Source organism: Sapajus apella, unplaced genomic scaffold (genome assembly GCF_009761245.1).
Source record: "Sapajus apella isolate SASKATOON/1434 unplaced genomic scaffold, GSC_monkey_1.0 scaffold37, whole genome shotgun sequence".
NCBI classification, from domain to species: domain Eukaryota; kingdom Metazoa; phylum Chordata; class Mammalia; order Primates; family Cebidae; genus Sapajus; species Sapajus apella.
In genome coordinates this window covers 13,563,229-13,583,162 of record NW_022436977.1, presented here as the reverse complement: position 1 = coordinate 13,583,162, position 19,934 = coordinate 13,563,229, and the positions used below count along the sequence as shown (strand labels likewise).

General features: G+C 40.8%; 1 protein-coding gene across 2 annotated transcripts in view; it reads left to right on the top strand.

Moving 5' to 3' along the window:
• The first annotated feature begins 1,617 nt into the window (after positions 1-1,617).
• Positions 1,618-19,934, top strand: part of TMOD3 (tropomodulin 3) — an 81,755-nt gene continuing 63,438 nt past the window's right edge. For both annotated transcript variants that reach the window (XR_004274869.1, XM_032297445.1), the window contains exon 1: positions 1,618-1,820. The gene's annotated coding sequence lies outside the window, so the exon portion shown is untranslated. The remainder of the gene's footprint in view (positions 1,821-19,934) is intronic.

Sequence of the window (19,934 nt, the reverse complement as noted above, 5' to 3'; positions counted from 1 at the left end):
AGTCTTCATTTTTCATCTATAGAAATGGAGGATACTAGTTTATTATTTATAGAGTTATGAGGATTAGATTAGTTTTGAGGATTAGATGAGATATTATGAAGTGCTGGCTCAGTGGTTGGTATGTATTATAAATATAAACATTCAGATAAACCTGAATTCTGTAGGAAATTGCTCTCAGAAAGCTGTTTTCTCCAAGAGATTGACCCAAAGATGATATAGAAAATAAAATGCAATGGCCACAAGTCTGAGTGTTGACTGTCCTCTAAGTATTTGCAATTTAGAAGGGTTTTTCCTGGCCAGTGCAGCGGCTTACAACTGTAATCCCAGCACTTTGGGAGGCTGAGGCAGGTGGATCACAAGGTTAAGGGTTCGAGACCAGCCGTACCAATATGGTGAAACCCTGTCTCTAACAAGAATACAAAAAATTAGCCGGGTGTGGCGGCGAATGCCTGTAATCCCAGCTACTGGGGAGGCTGAAGCAGGAGAATCGCTTGAACCCGGGAGGCGGAGCCTGCAGTGAGCTGAGATCTTGTCACTGCACTCCAGCCTGGCTACAGAACAAGGCTCTGTCTGTGGGGGGGGGGGGGGAGCAGAGTTTTTTTTCCTTTAAAAAAACGAAACCATCAGTGATCTCCGTTGCTGAAATTATGGGTGGCAGTTGCATGAAATTTCAAGACGTTTACCTAACCTAGGGTGTCCCCTCCTCTGAGGGGAAAAAGTAGATGCCAGAAGAGGTTTAAACCATTAAGTGGCTCCCATACTGGGTGTAGCTGGAATGTACCTCAAGCAGGCAAGTCAGTCTACTTCCTTGGCTGTATTTTTGAAAGGTGTGTCAAAGTTTAGCATTACTCCTGGGATTGTCTGCTCCTGAAGAGCAGGTCAGGAAAATTTCCAGTAAGCGACTAAATGAATAAATGGAAAAATATCGTAGTTCCCTATAGTCAGAGCGTCGCACAAAAGGTAGCGATTACATAGGCCACTATCAAACAGTCCTCTGAGAGGTTCCCACACTCTTCCTCTTCCCTCTAGACTACCCGTCTGCCCCAATCCCTCCCTTGAGCAGCCGCTTCTGTTTTTTCTCCCACTCACAGCAGCCAGCCCCACCGCCTAGTGTAGAGCTTGAAGATGGAATGGGAAGACAGGATAGGCAGAAACTGCCCTGCAATAGTTGCGACATCATCCCCGGTTGCATACCTAAGGAAACCACTAGGGTCACCACACCCTGGAGAGGACATCCGCATGATTTATGCCTCGCTTGGGCTTTAGCTTTTATTCCTTTACTTTTGCATAACTGTCATGACCAGTTTAAAAGGCCCAATGTCATGTTCTTGCATTAACAACGAAGGCTGCAATGCAAGCCCTGCCGTGTATGCTTCTTTACAAAAGGTCAAAGTAAAAAAGAAATCTTTACCGAAGAGCCTCTAGATACTATTTCCAGCTTCCGGGAAGCCCACAGTAGGTATCTCCACGAGTAAAGACCATTGTTTTACACTGGGGTAAGGCTTAGTATTAGCAGTCCCTTCCTGCGTTCTGCCCGTTGTAAAAACCAGGGTGAGCGCTGAGCCTCGCCCTCCTCGCTCCAACTACAACTCCCCGAATGCTCCGCGGCTGGGAGTGCGCACGCGCGTCAGCGGTGGAGGCGGAACCGCGGCACCGACGGGCGGTCGAGTGAGGGAGCTGCTGGCGGGTGGGTCTGGCAAGTCCTTGGGAGGCCGAAGCGGGCGGACTGGCGGGTGCTGGGAACCCAGCCTCGACTTGCGGCCGACAGTTTCCGTGGGTTTGTGAAGAAGAGGTCGGCGGCCCCTGCGGGCGCCAGGTAGGTAAGCCCAGCCCGGTGCTTTCCAGGAAGTCCGTCTGCGGGCGCGGGCAGGGAGTCTCACCGGCCATGGTGGCTGAGGAGGGAGAGGTTGCTGCCCGCCCGCCGTCCGGTTCCGGGCTCCTTCCCGACGGGTCGGTCTCGGGGAACAGGGGCACGCGGGGGCTGCTTCTGCACGAGCAGCCCGGGGCGGGGGACGTGAGGCGCACTGGGCGTCGCCCGTCGTCGCGCGACCCCGGAGTTCCCGGTGAATCACCCGCGGCCCCTCGGCCCGGGTTCGGGACCGGCCCCCACCCCTCCCGCGGAGCCGCCACCTAGTTGGCTCCCTGCACCCCACCCAGCATCGCCGGAGTACGATCGCACGGAGATACCACCGAGCCTCTTTCCAAGGCTTCTGATTGTTGAAAGCTGGGACGGCGGGCGGCGGGTGAGGGGGAGGGAACCAAAACTTAAGGCACACCCTTTTTGTGATTGAAATGTGGCTGCCCTTGCATTCGCCGTTTTGATCTGTCTTAGAATTAAATTTCTAGCTCCCAGGCAGCACAGCTGGATCCGGCTGGGAAGTTTGTGTGTTAGTTTGTTTTGAGGACGTGACTGGGTCATTATATTTTTGCTTGCAGGGGTTACTGTGTTTCCTCCGCAAGCCTGTATTCTGATTACAAAAAGAAATGGGAAACAGCCACAGTTTCTTTATTTATTTTTAATGTTTAGTTAATAATCAAATTTCTAACTTGACCTTGGCCTCTTTTAAAACCAAAAGTCATCTGGTAATGAACACAGCAGTAAAACTTACTCCAGAAGGCCATACTTCAACAGGAAATAAGCCTGTGGAGATTTAAGTTAGGTATGTGCAATCTCCCTTGGTTTGTAACATTTTCGTGCAGCTCGTGTCGCCTTTTCTGAGAAACCTTCAGGTTAATTTTTTTGGCTGATTAAATTGATTATTTAATTGGCCCGTCAAAAATATATTAGGTTTGGAAAAATCGCTTTGCCAAGGCTCATTTACTCTTGCTAGTTTCTTCTTCCTAGGCACCTTTTCACTTTTAAGAGTCAGCAATCGTAATAGTTACAGTCCCCTTTCTCTCCAATGAAATGAACAAAACGAATTAAAATGTCCCAATATATTTTGGCTCTTTGAGCTTTCTTTGCTTTTGTAACTCTCAGAATTTTTAGTTTGCTAATCTTTAAAATTAGGTTGTTGGACCAGATAGATGACCCCCAAGATTTTCCCACTCCTAAATATCTCTGGTTGTTTTTTTTTTTTTTTTTTTTTTTTTGAGATGGAGTTTCACTCTTGTTACCCAGGCTGGAGTGCAATGGCGCGATCTCGGCTCACCGCAACCTCCGCCTCCTGGGTTCAGGCAATTCTCCTGCCTCAGCCTCCCGAGTAGCTGGGATTACAGGCAAGCGCCACCATGCCCAGCTAATTTTTTGTATTTTTAGTAGAGACGGGGTTTCACCATGTTGACCAGGATGGTCTCGATCTCTTGACCTCGTGATCCACCCGCCTCGGCCTCCCAAAGTGCTGGGATTACAGGCGTGAGCCACCGCGCCCAGCATATCTCCGGTTTTTAAAAGTTCGTTTATTTTGCTCATTCAGGAAACACTGGCCATATGAATCGTTCCAAACCCTATGCTAGACATGAGAAAGAACAAACATGAGTTCTTGAGAATGCTATTGACCGCCAGGCATGGTGGCTCACGCCTGTAATCCAAACACTTTGGAGGCCAAGGCGGGCGGATCACCTGAGGTTGGGAGTTGAAGACCAGCCTGACCAACATGGTGAAACCGCGTCTTAAAAAAAAGAAAAGAAAGAAAGAAAAAGAAAAGAGAATGCTATTGACCTACTGATCAATTTTATTTAATCATTTTTATGACTAATTCCTAAATTTTGTGGTATATCCAATATGCCAACTTACACTATAATTAATAATTTCATTTGAAATTAAATACTGTACAGGTCAAATCCCGTTCAGAGATTTTTCATGTCTTAATTACTGACCCACTGAAACAAAACAAGTTTGGTACAAAAGAAAGGACCTGAATGATGGAGGGCAGTGCTTTTCAAACTTTAACATCCATAATTCACTCAAGATATTGTAAGTTTGAAGTAGAGCTCAAAGTCTATATATGTGATAGGTGATGCTTGCTGTCAGATATCAGACTTTGAATATCAAGTGTGGTGAGGTAATTTAAAAGATTTTCTTCTTTCTTTATCTTTTTTTTTTTTTTTTTTCTGAGAGCCTCGCTCTGTTGCCCAGGCTGAGGATCTCTACTCATTGTTGAGATCCTGAGGAGCTCTACTCCGAGTTCCCCTCCCCCGCCGGGTTCAAGCGATTCTCCTGCCTCAGCCTCCTAATTAGCTGGGACTACAGGCATGCACCACCATGTTTGGCTAATTTTTGTGTTTTTAGTAGAGACAGTTTCACCATGTTGGCCAGGCTGGTCTTGAACTCCTGACCTCAGGTGATACACCTGCCTTGGCCTTCCAAAGTACTGGGATTGCAGGCATGAGCCACCGCATCTGGCCTAATTTTAAAGATATTTTAAGGTGTTTATAATGATAATTTAAATACTTATGCTGATCACTGATACTAGATACATAATTGATGGCTTTTTCAACTCTCAATTTAAAAAAACACTGTAATCCTGTTCACTCTAACAAGAACAATTGCCTTCATAAGTTTTTTCTCTTTCTTTCCTTTTCCTTTCTCTTTGCTAGTTTCTTTTTTATCTCTTCGCTTTTTTTTTTTTTTTTTACCAGAGTCTTGCTCTGTTGCCAGGCACCAGGCTGGAGTGCAGTGGCGCAATCTCAGCTCAGTGTAACCTCCACCTCCCGGATTCAAGCAATTCTCCTGCCTCAGCCTCCCGAGTAGCTGGGACCACAGGCGCGCTCTCTTTGCTTTTTTTTTTTCTCTCCTCCTCTTCTATCCTTAATTGTTTTCATTCACATTAATTTGGCAATTCATGAATTCAAATATGTGTCTTGCCCCATTGTCTGCAAAGCACTGTCTTGGGGTTCTGAAGAATATGTATTAGACATGAGGCCAGGGCTTGTGGCTCACATATACAATCCTGGCACTTTGGGAGGCCAAGGTAGGAGGATTGCTTGAGTCTAGGTGTTTGAAACCAGCCTGGGCAATGTAGCAAGACCCTGTCTCTACAAAATAAAATAAATTAGCCAGATGTGGTGTGATGCCTATAGTCCTAGCTACTCAGAAGACTGAGTCAGGAGGATTGCATGAGCCCAGGAGTTTAAGGTTACAGTGAGAGGCAATGATTGTGCCACTGTACTCCAGCCTGAGTGACATCCTGTCTCTCTAAAAAAAGAGAAAAAAACCCATATATATATATATATATATATATGAATGACATTCCTGTCTAGGACCTTATTCTCTTTGGGATTAGGCAGATGTACTTAGGCATAGTTCACAGCACTTGTAAGAGCCATCTGTGGGGAATAAAAACATAGCAGATATTCGGGAGAGATTTTTCCATTTATAGGAGTGGGGAACAAATGAAGTCAGTCTTTTTTCCCATTCACTGGTCATCCCTTTCCCCAGGCTATACTGTCTATACTGTTGGAGTGTATGTGACATGTCTACCTAGAGTATAGTGCGATTCTGTAAATTTATTTTATTTGGAACCTGAGATGAGCCAGATACATTTTGTAGAGACAGGGTCTTCCTACATTGCCCAGGCTGGTTTCAAACACCTAGACTCAATTAATAATTAGAACTGGATGTGGTGCGCTTCTGTAATACCAGCCACTTGTGAGGCTGAGGTAGAAGTATCACTTGAGCCCAAGAGTTCCAGGACAGCCTGGGCAACATAGCGAGACCCTGTCTCAAAAAACAAAACAAAAGAGAAAATCAATTAGATCTGACCAATACCATATGGAGGATGAGAGGCTGTGGGGATAAAAATATACCTGGATAGAGGAAGGGAGAAAGTTAAAGAGGAAGATTCAGTAAACAGTAGAGGGGAAAAAAAGGCTTTTAATAAGGCATTCTGGTGTACACTGATGTTTAGGCTGTGTTGTAGCTGGCAAACTATTCTTCATGCTTTTCAGTTGCTCTTAAATTTAATATGCATCGGCTCTCTCGATTAGAATAGGTGAGGAGGGCATTATTCTCTAGGCTGTAATAATGGCTAAAGTGCTATCATCCTTTGGTCATTGATGGTCCTTGCTGACATTTGATTTACATGTGGTTTTATGTCAGATCCTTTAAAATCACAAATATATGGAGAGAAAAATGGTATAAACAGTAGAAAATTCTACTGGACGTCGTCTATGTGGTCCATTAAATGCTTATTAAAATTGTAAACAATCAAATTTAATTTGCTGTTTATAAAAAATTAAATATATGAACATACATTCTTGTATCTATATGTGTCCATAATCCATTAGCTTATTTACAATGATGAAAGAATAGAGATGTGAATAAATCAGAGTGGCACATGATTGAAAACGCATCTGTAATTGAAAATGCCTATGTAGTCTTGAGGAGTTTCATTTGAAACAAAATTGTTAGTCTATATCTTGAAGCAGAGTGCTACTTTGTATTTTTATTGATGTATAATTAACATTCAATAAAATGCACATAACTTAAATATCCAGTTCAAGGATTTCTGACAATTTTATACAGTGTAACTTCTACCAAAATAAGATAGAAAACATTTTTTTTTAAGTCACCCTGGAAAGTTCCCTCACTCACCTTCCTCCAAAGGCAATCACTTCCTGACTGCATGATTTCTGACACTACAGAGTTTTTTTGACTGGTCTTGGACTTTACATAAATGGAATCATACAGCATGTGCTTTTTAGTGTTTGGTTTCTTTCATGTAAAAAGATTCATCTGTGTTGTTGGTATCAGTGGTTTGTCCTTTTAAGTTGCTAAATAGATTCCATTGTACGAATACACCCTAATTTATGTTTCCTCTTGATGGATATTTGGAATAAGGTTGTTATGAACATTCTTTTACACGTTTCTTGATAAATACCTAGGAGTGGAGTTACTAGATCACAGGGTGTGTCTATGTTTAACTTTATTAAAAATCTGCCAAACAATTCTCCAAAGTGGTTTATACACGACGAGTTCTACTTGCTCCACACTTTTAGTGTTGCCAATTTTTAGTGTTGTCAGCCTTTTGAATTTTAGTCATGCTACAGGATGTACAGTTGTACCTCATTATGGTTTTAATTTACATTTTTCTGATGATTAAGAATGTTGAGTGCTTTATCATATGCTAATTGGCTATGTAGTATCTTTTGTGAATTATTTGTTCAAGTCTTTTACCTATTCTTTCATTGAGTCATGCATCTTTTTATTGTTTGTAGGAGCCCTTTATATATTCAAGATACAAGTTATTTGTCATGTACATAGATATATGTGTTGGCAATTTTTTTACAACCTCTCCCTTGTCTACTTTCTCGATGTTGTGAGGAGCAGAAATTTTTATGGAGTCTGTTTTATCAATTTTTTGTATTATAGTTAGTGTTTTTATGTGTCCTGACCAATAAATTTTTACCTGTGCCCAAGATTGTGAAGAAAGCTTTTTCTTCTAGAAGCCTTATTTTTCTAAGTTTTTCATTTGGGTCTGTGATTGATCTCAAAGTAATTATTGTGTTATGATGTAAGATAAGGGTTTGGGTTCATTTTCCCCCCATATGGATATCTAGTTGTTCCAGCAACATAAGTTTAAGAAAAACTCTCCTTTCTCGGCCAGGCACAGTGGCTCTCACCTATAATCCCAGAACTTTGGGAGACCAGTGCAGGCAGATCATTGGAGCCTAGGAGTTTGAGACCAGCCTGGGCAATGTGGCAGAACCCCATTTCTACAAAATACAAAAATTAGCTGGGAGTAGTGGCATGTACCCATAGTCCCAGCTACCTGGGGAGCTGAGGCAGGAGGATCATGTGAACTTTATGAGGTCAAGGCTGCAATGAGCTGTTATCCGCCCCTGCACTCCAGCCTGAGTGACAGAGTAAGGCCCTGTCTCAAGACAACAAAACAAAACCCCTTTTTTCCCTCTGTTATATTGACTTGGCATCTTAGCTCATCAACTGAGCTGCTTTGCATTTTAGTTGTGCTTGTATTGTCAGTTTTTTAAGAATAGACCCTGGATCTTAAAAATAAGACTTTTATGCTCCTCTTCCAGATTGGAACTTGACTGAGATTGATCAGGGCTAGTTACCATTTATTTCCGATGGAGGAATGTTAATTATGAATTTGAGTTTTAAATGGCTTTTCTGTGGGTTGAGTTAATGGAGACAACCTCATTTTAGCAGCAATTGCACTTTTCTTTTAAAACAGGCAGATGTTTAGAAGGAAGGAGATGCAAGCCCAGAGAGATCACCTAGGACTCGAGCGCACAGCAAGCTATAAAGAGCTTAATATTTTCTTGTTTATTGGCTTGATCTAAATAGATGCAAATATATATAAGCCATGCATCTTAGTTTCCATCTTTTTCTTTTTTTGTTTGTTTTGTTTTGAGACAAGGTCTCAATTTGTCACCCAGGTTGGAGTGCTGTAGTGTGATCTTGGCTCACTGCAGCCTCGACCTCCTGTGCTCAAGCAAACCTTCAACCTCAGTCTCCCAAGTAGTAAGAGCTGGGACTACAGGCCTGCGCCACCACACCTACCTATTTTTTGTATTTTTAGTAGAGATGGGGTTTTGTTATATTGCCTAGGCTGCTCTCGAACTCCTGAGCTCAAGCAATCTGCTCACCTTGGCCTGCCATTGTTACAGCCTAGAGAATAATGCCCTTTTCATCTTTTCTAATCAAGAGAACCCATGCATATTAAATTTAAGAGCCTCAATCACCCAGCCTTAGTTTCCATGCTTCTACTCCATTGTCTGTTCTAGTCCTTCGTGACCCAATTCCTGAATTTGCCTTGGAACAATTTTTAGGGAGTCAGTTTGGTTATTTTTTTCTTCTAAGTTTATTTGCTGATAATACAATAAATTAATAACACTATTTTTATTTTTATTTATTTATTTATTTATTTATTTTTTGAGACGGAGTTTCACTCTTGTTACCCAGGCACACATGGAGTACAATGGCACGATCTCGGCTCACGGCAACCTCCGCCTCCTGGGTTCAGGTAATTCTCCTGCCTCAGCCTCCTGAGTAGCTGGGATTACAGGCACGCGCCACCATGCCCAACTAATTTTTTGTATTTTTAGTAGAGATGGAGTTTCACCATGTTGACCAGGATGGTCTCGATTTCTTGACCTCGTGATCCACCCGCCTCGCCCTCCCAAAGTGCTGGGATTACAGGCGTGAGCCACTGCACCCGGCCCAGTAACACTATTTTTAAAAGAATGTCACCCCAAAGTCTCATGTAGCTATTTTCACTTCTCCTCATTTCCTTCCAGGCCTTGTTCATCTATGTACATATTTTTAGATGATTATAATCATAAAGTGCATGTTGTTTTTGTTCGGAGATTGAATTGTAACAAGTAAATGCTGTCTTCCATATGTAGATCACCCTTGTTAGAAAAGGCAAATATTAGAGATGGAGAAAAGACACTGGGGACTGACCAGTGTGGAGTCTTGAATCCTAAAGCGAAACTAAAATAGTGGCAGAAAAAAGCTAAGATTTTCAAAGACAGGATTTACCCTTCTGTGGAAATGCAGGACAACTTTGGTTTCCTCACTCATTCCTTCCCTCTTTCTGTAATATATAATAGCTTCGGTGAGATACAACTCACATATCATGCAATTCACCCATTTAAAGTGTACAAATCCGTGGATTTTGGTACATTCAAAATTGTACAACCATCACCACCATCTTAGAACATTTTCATCACACCAAAAATAAACCCCTTATCATTAGCAGTTACCACCTATTTCCTCTCAATTTCCCTGGGTCTCCCCCACCCAGCCCTAGGCAACCACTAATCTACTCTCTCTTAAGATTTGCATATTCTGGACATGTCATGTAAATGGAATCATATAATATTTGGTTTTTTGAGACTGGCATCTTTCACTGTTGTACAACTCTTAAGAGTTCGTTTTGAGCCGGACGCAGTGTCTCACACCTGTAATCCCAGAACTTTGGGAGGCTGAGGTAGGTGGATCATGAGGTCAGGAGTTTGCCTGGCCAATATGGTGAAACACCATCTCTACTAAAAATACAAAAATTAGCCGGACGTGGTGGCATGCACCTGTAAACCCAGTTACTTGGGAGGCTGAGGCAGGAGAATCACTTGAATCCAGGAGGTGGAGGTTGCAGTGAGCCAAGATCACGCCACTGCACTCCAGCCTGAGCAACAGAGTGAGACTCTGTCTCAAAAAAAAAAAAAAAAAAGAGTTCGTCTTGAAAAATACTGAAATACAGTCAAGGTTCCTCCTCAGATGTGCATCCTTTTTGACTTGCAGAGATATCCGCTCCCTCGGGTATATATGTTTAACACCTGCACCCACTCACTAAGGAAGGAATACAAACACACTAAGTAAAACTTACAAACTAAGGTAACTGATATACAGCGATGATAACACCCTACAAATAAACAGTTTCATATCTAGGCATAACTAAGCGTGAACATCATGATAAGTACATACAAGCGAACACAATTCCAGAGGTGTCTGTGAAAATGGATAAAAATACAGTAAACTGGAAGAAAATGAGGGCTGGGTGTGTTAGAGTGAATGAAAGTGTGATGGCAAGTTGAATTTATTAAAGTGTAGGCTCCCGATGTTCAAAAATACTACCTAGAGCTTTCAGTAAAGTTTTTATTAATAAAACCAGTAGCAATTATCTGATACATGTATATTATTCAAGATATATATATATATATATATATATATATATATATAGACTTGTAGGTAAGGTGATTGTTGTAGTTCCTTAACCATAGCATAGCAATTCTTTTGAGCAGGATATTATTAGTAACAATTATACAGTAGGGGATTTCCATGTGGAAAATTATAACCAACAACATATTTGCATTCCCAGGGTGTGGTGTTATAACTTTCCTGAGGAGTTAAGGAATATTCCCTTGATATGCATACCAGTAAAGAAAGAGGAAGCCCCTCAAATGTATGTAAGTCTGGCTTATATTCAGGCAGCCCTTACCCTAAAGGCAAGCGTGGCAAGAGACATACAACCCTAAGATTTGTTTTCATTCATGCTGGGCTGTAATTAACCCAAGTTAGTACTCGTAGAGAACTGTTCTTTTTTTTTTTTTTTTTTTTTTAATTTTCCTCTTTAATATGCCCATTGGAGTGTTAAACCAGCTGAGGAGTTGGGGGTCTAATTTCACCGGAGGGAAGGCTAAGGGGCTTAAAACGGTGCCAGTTGTTCTCTGGTGGAGGGCACACTGTATCATTTGGGATGTTGGCCAATGTCTAAGGAGAGTAGAAAGTGAGATCACTTGGCAAGGAATAATAATGGAGGTTCAAGAAAAGTGGCAGAGGAAAGGCAAGCATAGAAGATGTGCTGAAGACTAATTCAAGAGTCCAGCTGCACCAAAGGCCTTGCAGAGGCGAAATCCTACATCTGCCTTGGTCCATTCTGTGTAGGGTTCTGTGATTTTTCTCCAAGAAACTGTAAATCTTAGGGACAATGGGAGAAAAACAAATGGGGGGATGGGCGTGACTTTGAAGTCTTCACGTGTTTATTGGTATCCCCAGTGAAATTAGTCCCCAGCTCCTCAGCTTATCTAGCTTATCAGTGGGCATATTAAGCTGGACTCCTCTGTTAGTCTTCAGCAGACCCTCTATGCTTGCCTTTCCTCTGACACTTTTCTTGCACCTCCATTATTATTCCTTGCCAAGTGATCTCACTTTCTACTCTCCTTAGACATTGGCCAACATCCCAAGTGATACAGTGTGCCCTCCACCAGAGAACAGCTGGCACTGTTTTAAGCCCCTTAGCCTTCCCTCCTACGTCAGAAGAAACCATTTCTTCTCTTCTACTCCCACTGTTCCTGAACCTTAATTCTAGTCTAGCACACAAGGGAAGCCTCTGCAGAAATGTTATTTGAACTGGTCGCTGTGAAAGGATTTGAACATGGGAAGGAGTGCAAAAGGACATTTACTGTGTAATGAACCGTGTGATGTAAGGGCTGCCGGTGGAAGAGCATGGAGGTACACTTCTTCGGTGTAACACAGGATGTGTGAAGATCGCTCCTTTCCCTTTACTTTCATTCTTCTTGCCCTGGCTTCCCTCCCAGCCCTAACGTTTTTCAGCGTGTGCTTTGATCTCTTTGCTTAGTATATACTTCTGCACCCCTCTCTGTCTAGCTAACTCTATCCCTCCCTGACTGCCCATAGTAATCCCTGAATTTCTGTATACTAATAGCCAGTACCATTCTTTTGAAAATATTTTAATTTTTTTTTTTTTAAAGTACTTTATGTGCATGTCTGATTTTCCCAAATACAGTATATTAGTCAAGGTGTTTAGGTCTCAGGGAACACAAACCCACTTAAGCTAGCCTGCTAGATGGTATGGTGGCAGAGCTGGGAGTTGTAGTGGGTTACTGTTACAAGACTGCTGAGGTCCCTGAAATGACCCAGCTGGAACCCAGAGCAGACACTTTGAAAGCCTCTGTCCTCCGTCTGTTTGTCGTTTGCATGAGCTCTCTTTGGCTTCTTTCTGTGCCTGTGCTCCATTTTAGCACATTAATTTTGATTTTTAAAAAATAGCATGCATTACTGCGTAATTTATCTTGATTGCTGAGCTTTTTTGTACCCTATTAAATCTTGTGCCTTAGGCAAGTGCCTCCTTTTCTCCCTCCCTGTAGCCCTAGCCCTGCTTCATTCTCTTCCCTACAGACTGACCTTCTGTGCTTTCCCCTTAGCTTCAGCTTCAAGGTGGTTGGCCTGTTGTGATAGTGCCTCCACACCTTATGTCTCCACTTGAATTTTGTCTCCAGCTTTCCAGATTCCTGGAGAAGAGCTGAATTTGTTCTGTCCTGGTTAGACTGAGGGTGGTGACCCTGTACCAAACAGCTGTGAAAGATGGGGCACTGATGTTGTTGCTTTGGCTGCATATTTCACAGGGACTGCAGTAAGGGGTGGGTTCCCACATACAGGGAGGTTTGGGGTTGTTTATCTCAAAACATGCTTATTTGGATGTCAGAAGGAAGTGACCCTACCTTCTCTTTTTTGGTATATTCCCTGCATCTAGCAGATTGACAGCTAAGAAATAGGTATCTCTCTCTCTCTCTCTTGTTTTGTTTTGTTTTGTTTCTGAGACAGGGTCTCACTCTGTTGCCTAGGCTGGAGTACAGGTGTGATCACAGCTCTCTGCAACCCCTGCCTCCCAGGCTCAAGCAATCAATCCTCCTACCTTAGCCTCCCCAAGTAGCTGGGACTGTAGGCATGTGCCACCATGTCTGGCTAATTTTTTGTAGAAATAGTGTCTCTTTACGTTGCCCAGGCTGGTCACAAACTCCTGGGCTCAAGCATTTCTCCTGCCTCAGCCTCCCAAATTGTTAGGATTACAGACATGAGCCACCGCACTCAGTCTCTTCTCTTACTTAGTGTCTATTTATTACTATGACTGACCATTGGCTCATAAGGATTAACTTTTAGGCATAATAGTCAATTCAGAGCCATTTTTTTTCCCCCAAGACAGGTTTTCACTCTGACATCCAGGCTGGAGTGCAGGTGAGATCATAGCTCAGTGGAGCCTTGAATTCCTGAGAGCTCAAGCAATCCTCCTACCTCAGGCTCCTGAGTAGCTGGGATTACAAGTTGTATACCACTACACCTGACTAATTTTTCTAGTGAGCAATGTTTTTAGTACTTAAAATGAATTACTAAAATTTGTGTTATCATTAGGAAATTTTCTAATTTTATAGCAGATTAAATATTTTTTAAACATTGCTTTTTGAAATTTGTTTCCCAGTTCAGAAACAATAGGGGAGTAGAATATTGATAATCAAAGAGTGACAATACAGTACTACTTTACTGAGTCTGCTCCCAGCCCTGTTAGGATATGATAAAACTAAGTACTCACATCATTGATCTCAGTGCTTACTGAGACCCCTTATATTACTTTATTTTATGTTAATTTAGTATCTATCATATTGCAGGCACTATATTAGGGGCTGATAATGTAAAAATAGGTCCTTGCCCTCAGAGTGCTAGAAATCTATGGTGGAGATTGATATTTATGCAACTGATTATGGTCTGGTGAGATAAATGTTGATAGAAGTGTGGGCAAAGTGGTGGTTAGCACCTCTCTTCTGTTGTTTTCTTTGCGTTGTCCATCTCTCACTTTTCTAGATTCTCTTTAGTTTTCAACTCTCTCATTCAGTCTCTGCAATTAATTGCTTATATTATGTGGATCAGAATTTAGTATGAATAATATCTTATTTACTTAACATGATCTAATGAAGTGTTCCTTAAAAATAAAGATAATATTTAATGAAGATAACAATGACTATTAGCTAACATTGATTGATCACCTGCTCTGTATTAGGTACTGTTCTAAGTGATTTATATATGTTATCCTCGTTTAAAAAATTAACATATCAATCCCATGAGATAGTTACTCTTATTATTCTCATTTTGCAGATGAGAAAACAGAGGGACAAAACATTATTTCAGTATCTTGCCCAAGGTTAAACCTAGCAAAAAGTTGAAATCTTAAGCTGTTTTAAATGTCATTTTAAAAATAAGATGTATTGTAATAATTTCTCCTGCCCTTCTTAAGTGGAGTCCCTGATGCTTAATTTAGCCAAAATGATATGGGAAATATCGACTTTAGAATTCATTTTTTGCGTCATGTATTGTACTGTGCTATTGAATTGCCTTCTGAGATTGTTGCAGTTTGTAGGCTCTTAGAAACTGCGTTAAATTGTCCCACACTTTTGTGTTTTGTTTACTTGGTAGCTTTTCCTTTCTGTTTTATCTACAGCTGTGGCTTCATGCTGTCACCTACCGTCACTTAATTTGCTTCTGTTAATGTGTAGTGTCTAGTATCATAAAACTAAAAACATGGCAAACACTTTATATTTGTTAAATAAGTGTGATATTGTGTTAAAAGTATAGCTTTTAAGCTCAGATTCAAATCTCACATCTACTGTTGAAAACTTATATATCCTTGAACAGCCTCTTAGCCTTTTTGGGCCTCAGTTTCTTCATCTGTAAATTGGAGATAGAACTATTTTGCAGCGTTATTATGAGCGGATGTGTGGAAAAAGTACCTGGCATGTAACAGGTATACAAATAAAAATTGATTACTTTCTTTTCCTTTTCATTATAATATGATATGGTACATTATCCCTTTATTATAATATGACATGGGACATTATCCCTTTATTCTGAGACTAAAAATGAAAGAATTGTTTTCCTATGATGTAATTCAGATATAACCAGTTTCATTTTATCATTAAAGATAATTGATAGTTGTCGTCGTAAGTGTTAATTTTAGAAACATTATCCTGAACTCCTTGTTTTGGGTTCTTTTACTAAGCTCTTAGCAACCTCCTCTCTTTTCCTGCATTATTGTCTTTTACTTGTGTGTGGCTCCATTGATTTCCCTCTTTGGATATTAAAGAGAAAATGTCCTTTAGCCCCCTTTTAAAGAACCTATCCCAAAGTAGACCTTATGTCCTGGAGACTGAACCAAGCTTCTTGGCCAATGGCACTGATTGCTAAGACTTACCTTCTTTCGTCAGTTCTGCTTTCTTCAGCTTTCACCAGTCTTAAGTATTAATTTTTTTTTCTTTCTGCCTCAACCTCCTCCACTTTCTCCTTTATCTGAAACTATACCCAATCCCTGCTAGCTGTATGGTTCTCATTATTTTGGCAGTTTTATATGGTTTGGCTTTTTTTTTTTTTTTTTTTTTTGAGATGGAGCCTCGCTCTGTCACAGGCTAGAGTACAGTGGCATGATCTCGGCTCTCTGCAACCTCTGCCTCCTGGGTTCAAGTGATTCTTCTGCCTTAGCCTCCCGAGTAGCTGGGACTATAGGCATGTGCCACCATGCCCAGCTAATTTTTTTTTAGTATACTTTTAGTAGAGATGGGGTTTCACCATCATGGCCAGGCTGGTCTCAAACTACTGACCTCAAGTGATCCACCCACCTTGGCCTCCCAAAGTGCTGGGATTATAGGCGTAAGCCACTGTACCTGGCCTGGTTTGGCTTTTTATTATATGTTTGTGTGTATTTTTCAAAGGCTGTATTGTGGTAGTTATAATCATTTATAGTGAACTCTCCTATCTTAACATCCTGAGGCGTTTCTACTTCTGTGCCAGAGGTTTCATGCCTGCTATCTTGTGCCAGTGAAAACCTGTGAATACCCCTCTCCTGTCACTTTACTGGACCACATGCTGCTTCTGCGTAGGCCAATACCCCAGCTCATGTCACCAGATTACTTTTTAAAAAACAGTTTTATCAAAGCATAATTTATATACCCTCAACTTTAAGTGTACAGCTTGATGATACCAAATTAGTTTTCCTAGCAAGCCCTCTTCAGTGCTGTCTGTGGTGTGTAAGTCATTTTGCTTTTTCTCTGTCTTCCCACGTAAGCTTATGGTGGGTTGTATGGATGTTGATTGTGGCTGCTGTGTGATTACTTACAAGTGCCCTGTCTGTTGGTTATTTTTCAGCTATTCTGGATATCATAGTACCACATTAGGCATGAGGTTTCTACATTTAGGGCCTAAAGTCGAGGTAGTGGGGCAATGTCATTTTCTTGAAGAACTGACTCTCTTTTGCCCTATTATGAAATGACTGAGAGAGCTCACTTATTCTCTTGTCCTAGGTAGTCAACTTGTGCTTTTATCCCACCTCATGAGAATTATACCCTAACTCCAGGAGTAACGAAATCTCTTTTTGAGTAGTAGTATATTTCCCACCTCCCCCATGAAGTACAAAATACATTATGCAAATTTTAGGCTTGTGCCTCTTGAAAAACCTGTTACAACTACTATTCCCTTTTAATCTTAAAATACATTGTGATAATAAAGCTTGATATATCTCCAGGCCCCTGAAGTTGGTTAGAGTAAAGCCATTGGTATCTCTAAGTCAGAAATGTGCTATGTCTCTGAAGGTGCATATGAATGCCTTCACCATGTAGGAGTGAGGTATGGTCCATTGAGGAGCATTCATTCATACCGGCTGAGGCACTGTACTCATGACTCAATGGTGTGCAATGGGGCTAGATGGTATGCCACACCTGGCATACTGTTGACGTATAGAGGAGGAAAAAGAGTAGTCAGCGTTGGAGATCTAGGAAAGGCTTTGGAGAGGATGGACTTCAGCTAGTCTTTGAATTCTGCAGAGCTGTGGATAAGGTAGAGAAGTGGAATTTGGGCCTGGGGTAAAAAGGATTGTTGAAGAAGAGTGACACCATTGTGGGAAAACAAATGAGGCAGGCGGTGAAGATGAATTTGGGATATATATGAGGCCTGGAGGAGTCTAGCCTGATTAGAGCAGAGGATTCCGAGTGATTCTTAGAGCAAGTAGGAAGGGGAGTTTTATCAAAATTACCCGAGAAACTGTCAAACTACGAACACCTAACAAGAAACATTTCTAAGTAAAGGAGTAAAATGTTAAAAGCAGTGTTTTAGGTGACTATAGGCAAGATGCATTAGAGCAGGAAAGCAGGAGCTTAGAGTCAGTTTGCTTGTCTAGAGCCTGGTTAGAGAGAGGCTTAGTAAAGCAGTGTTTTTTTACGTCCTCTCTTTATGAGGTTCCAGAAATTTCTCTAGGTCCTAGAACCTTTCCTGGGAAGGGGCAGGGCCCAGAAACATAGGGCCTTGCAGGGCCTGCACAGGACTTCAGAAAGTTATTTCTCTTGATGTTTCCTTAGGGAAAACGGTTTTCAGAAAACATACCCCAAAACTGGCCTCAATCCCAGTTTCGGGATTTCAATTAAATAGGGCCTTAGGTCCAAAGCTGTGGAACTTGGGAGAATATATAATTACATATTTCTCAAAATGAGCTTTGCTACTGGTTTCACAGATTGCTAGTTAAAAAAAAAATAGTGTTCTGAAATTCTGATAGGACTGTTTGATGGCTAATGGTTTCTATTTTTTCTACCAATGCGCTTTTTGCTATTACCTGAGTGTGACATGCATAATTCTAAAGTCAGAGGTAGTATTTGTTATTTTTTTTTTTTGTATACAGCATCAAAATGCAACAAATGATTCAACTGTCCTTTAAATTAAACATAAAATTAATAAATGCACTTGGTAGAAAACTTGTGGATCCTCCTGGATATATAGCAAACACTGACTGAACCCTCTCACATCTATCCTCAGCTAACTAGTTTGTCTCTGGTTCTTGTGGATCGATCCTTCCAGAGTTATTCTCAAGCACTTATTTTTAAAAGTCGATTGTTTAGATTTGGAAGGACCTTGGAGGTCTTTTGTTAACCAGTAGAATTTCTTGAGGTACTAGAAAAAAGTGGGCTACGTTTGAGGAATAGATGTGAATGAAAGATGGGGTGAGGAGAATCCTCTAAAACTCTTAAAATATCGCCTTCTGCTGTTAAAGCCTATGAAACCTGTTTCCCAAAGCCCTCTTTCCTAAATTCAAAGACCATTTTTCTAATTTATTTTTCTTATTCTGAAGTCTTTTTTTCTAATATCTTTCAGTAATCTTTTCCTCTTGAGAGTCTTGGTTATAAAATTTAATTAAAAAGCGGCAGTAGTTAGATACTTTTAAATTTATTTTAATAAGAGAAAATGAAACAAAGACCAAGGCAGAAATGAGTGTGCTACTTTAGTATTCTTACTACATTACAAAATTTATATTTAATTTTGTGATTAAAACTATTCATTCATTTCTATGATTTATGATATGTAGGGAATTCATGCTTTCATGGAAGTATATCTAACTTTATTGTGGAAATAAATGGGAAAATAGAAAATTAGCTGTATAAATTTGCTTTATTTGGTGAGTTTTCAGGAAGCATTTTTTAATATGGTCATACTACTTTAATTTTTTTTCCCTCTGCTACTTAACAACATTGGCTCATACTTCACTTCATTATTTACTTTGTTCATTTTTTAATCTATCTGGTTCTGGTTTTTCAAGTCACTTTCCTGAAGTATTTCAGTTTTTGTATGTGCATATCTAGCATGATTCAGCTTTCATATTTTTACTTTTTACTTATATATTGTTCATCTTGGCAGTGATGAGGGCAAGTCAGTATTTTGTTTCCCCCAAATGAATAGGTTTTAACCTTTGCCAAGTCTCTTCTACTGGTAGTAGCTGCCTTAGGACTGAGGGAGGATCTGTGGTCAGTGGAAAAAAGGCTGTTTGATTTGCTGTGTTTGTCATGGACGTGGAGGAGTCACCTGTCAGAATCAGGATCATTTTTTGGCTGTTCTTCAGTGAGCTGAGGTGGGAGAATCACTTGAGCCCAGAAGATCAAGTCTGTAGTGAGTGAGTTCTGATCACTCCAGCCTGGGTGACAGAGGGAGACTCTGTCTCAAAAAATAAAACAAAAAAAGAATTTTGGTTTCCTCTGGGTTTTGTTTTTCCTCCTCTGGTGATAATTGAATTGTATTAACTATATAATTTGTCACAGTTTGTTATAGAGCAAAGGACTTCGGAGTAATCAATCAAGTAGTCAGAAGGTACAGAAAGTTTTCCTTATTCTAACAAAAAAAGGGAGCTTGAGTTATATAATCTAGTTAAAATTAAAAACTTTAAAAAATGTATTTGTAAGACTGAAGATTTTTTCATTAAAATTTAAAAATACGCTACTGGCCGAGCGCAACGTCTCACACCTGTAGACCCAGCACTGTGGGAGGCTGGTGCCAGTCGATCACTTGAGCCCAGGAGTTTGAGACCAGCCTGGACAACATGGCAAAATCCCATTTCTACAAAAAAAAAAAAAAAAAAAAAAAAAAAAATACAAAAAGGAAAATTAGCCAGACGTAGTGGTACACACTATTGTCCCAGCTACTTAGGAGGCTGAAGTGGAAGGATTGCTTCAGCCTGGGAGTTTGAGACTGCAGTGAGCCGTGATTGTGGTACTACACAGTGTGCTTGGATAACAGAGCGAGGCCCTGTCTCAAAAAACAGACAAAAACCAAATCTAGTTGCAAACCCAGGAAATTTGGAAGGATTGAAACTGAGGAAAGATTGTTCACTGCGTAACATTCAACTTGCTCTCAGCATGATTTCTTTTAGACT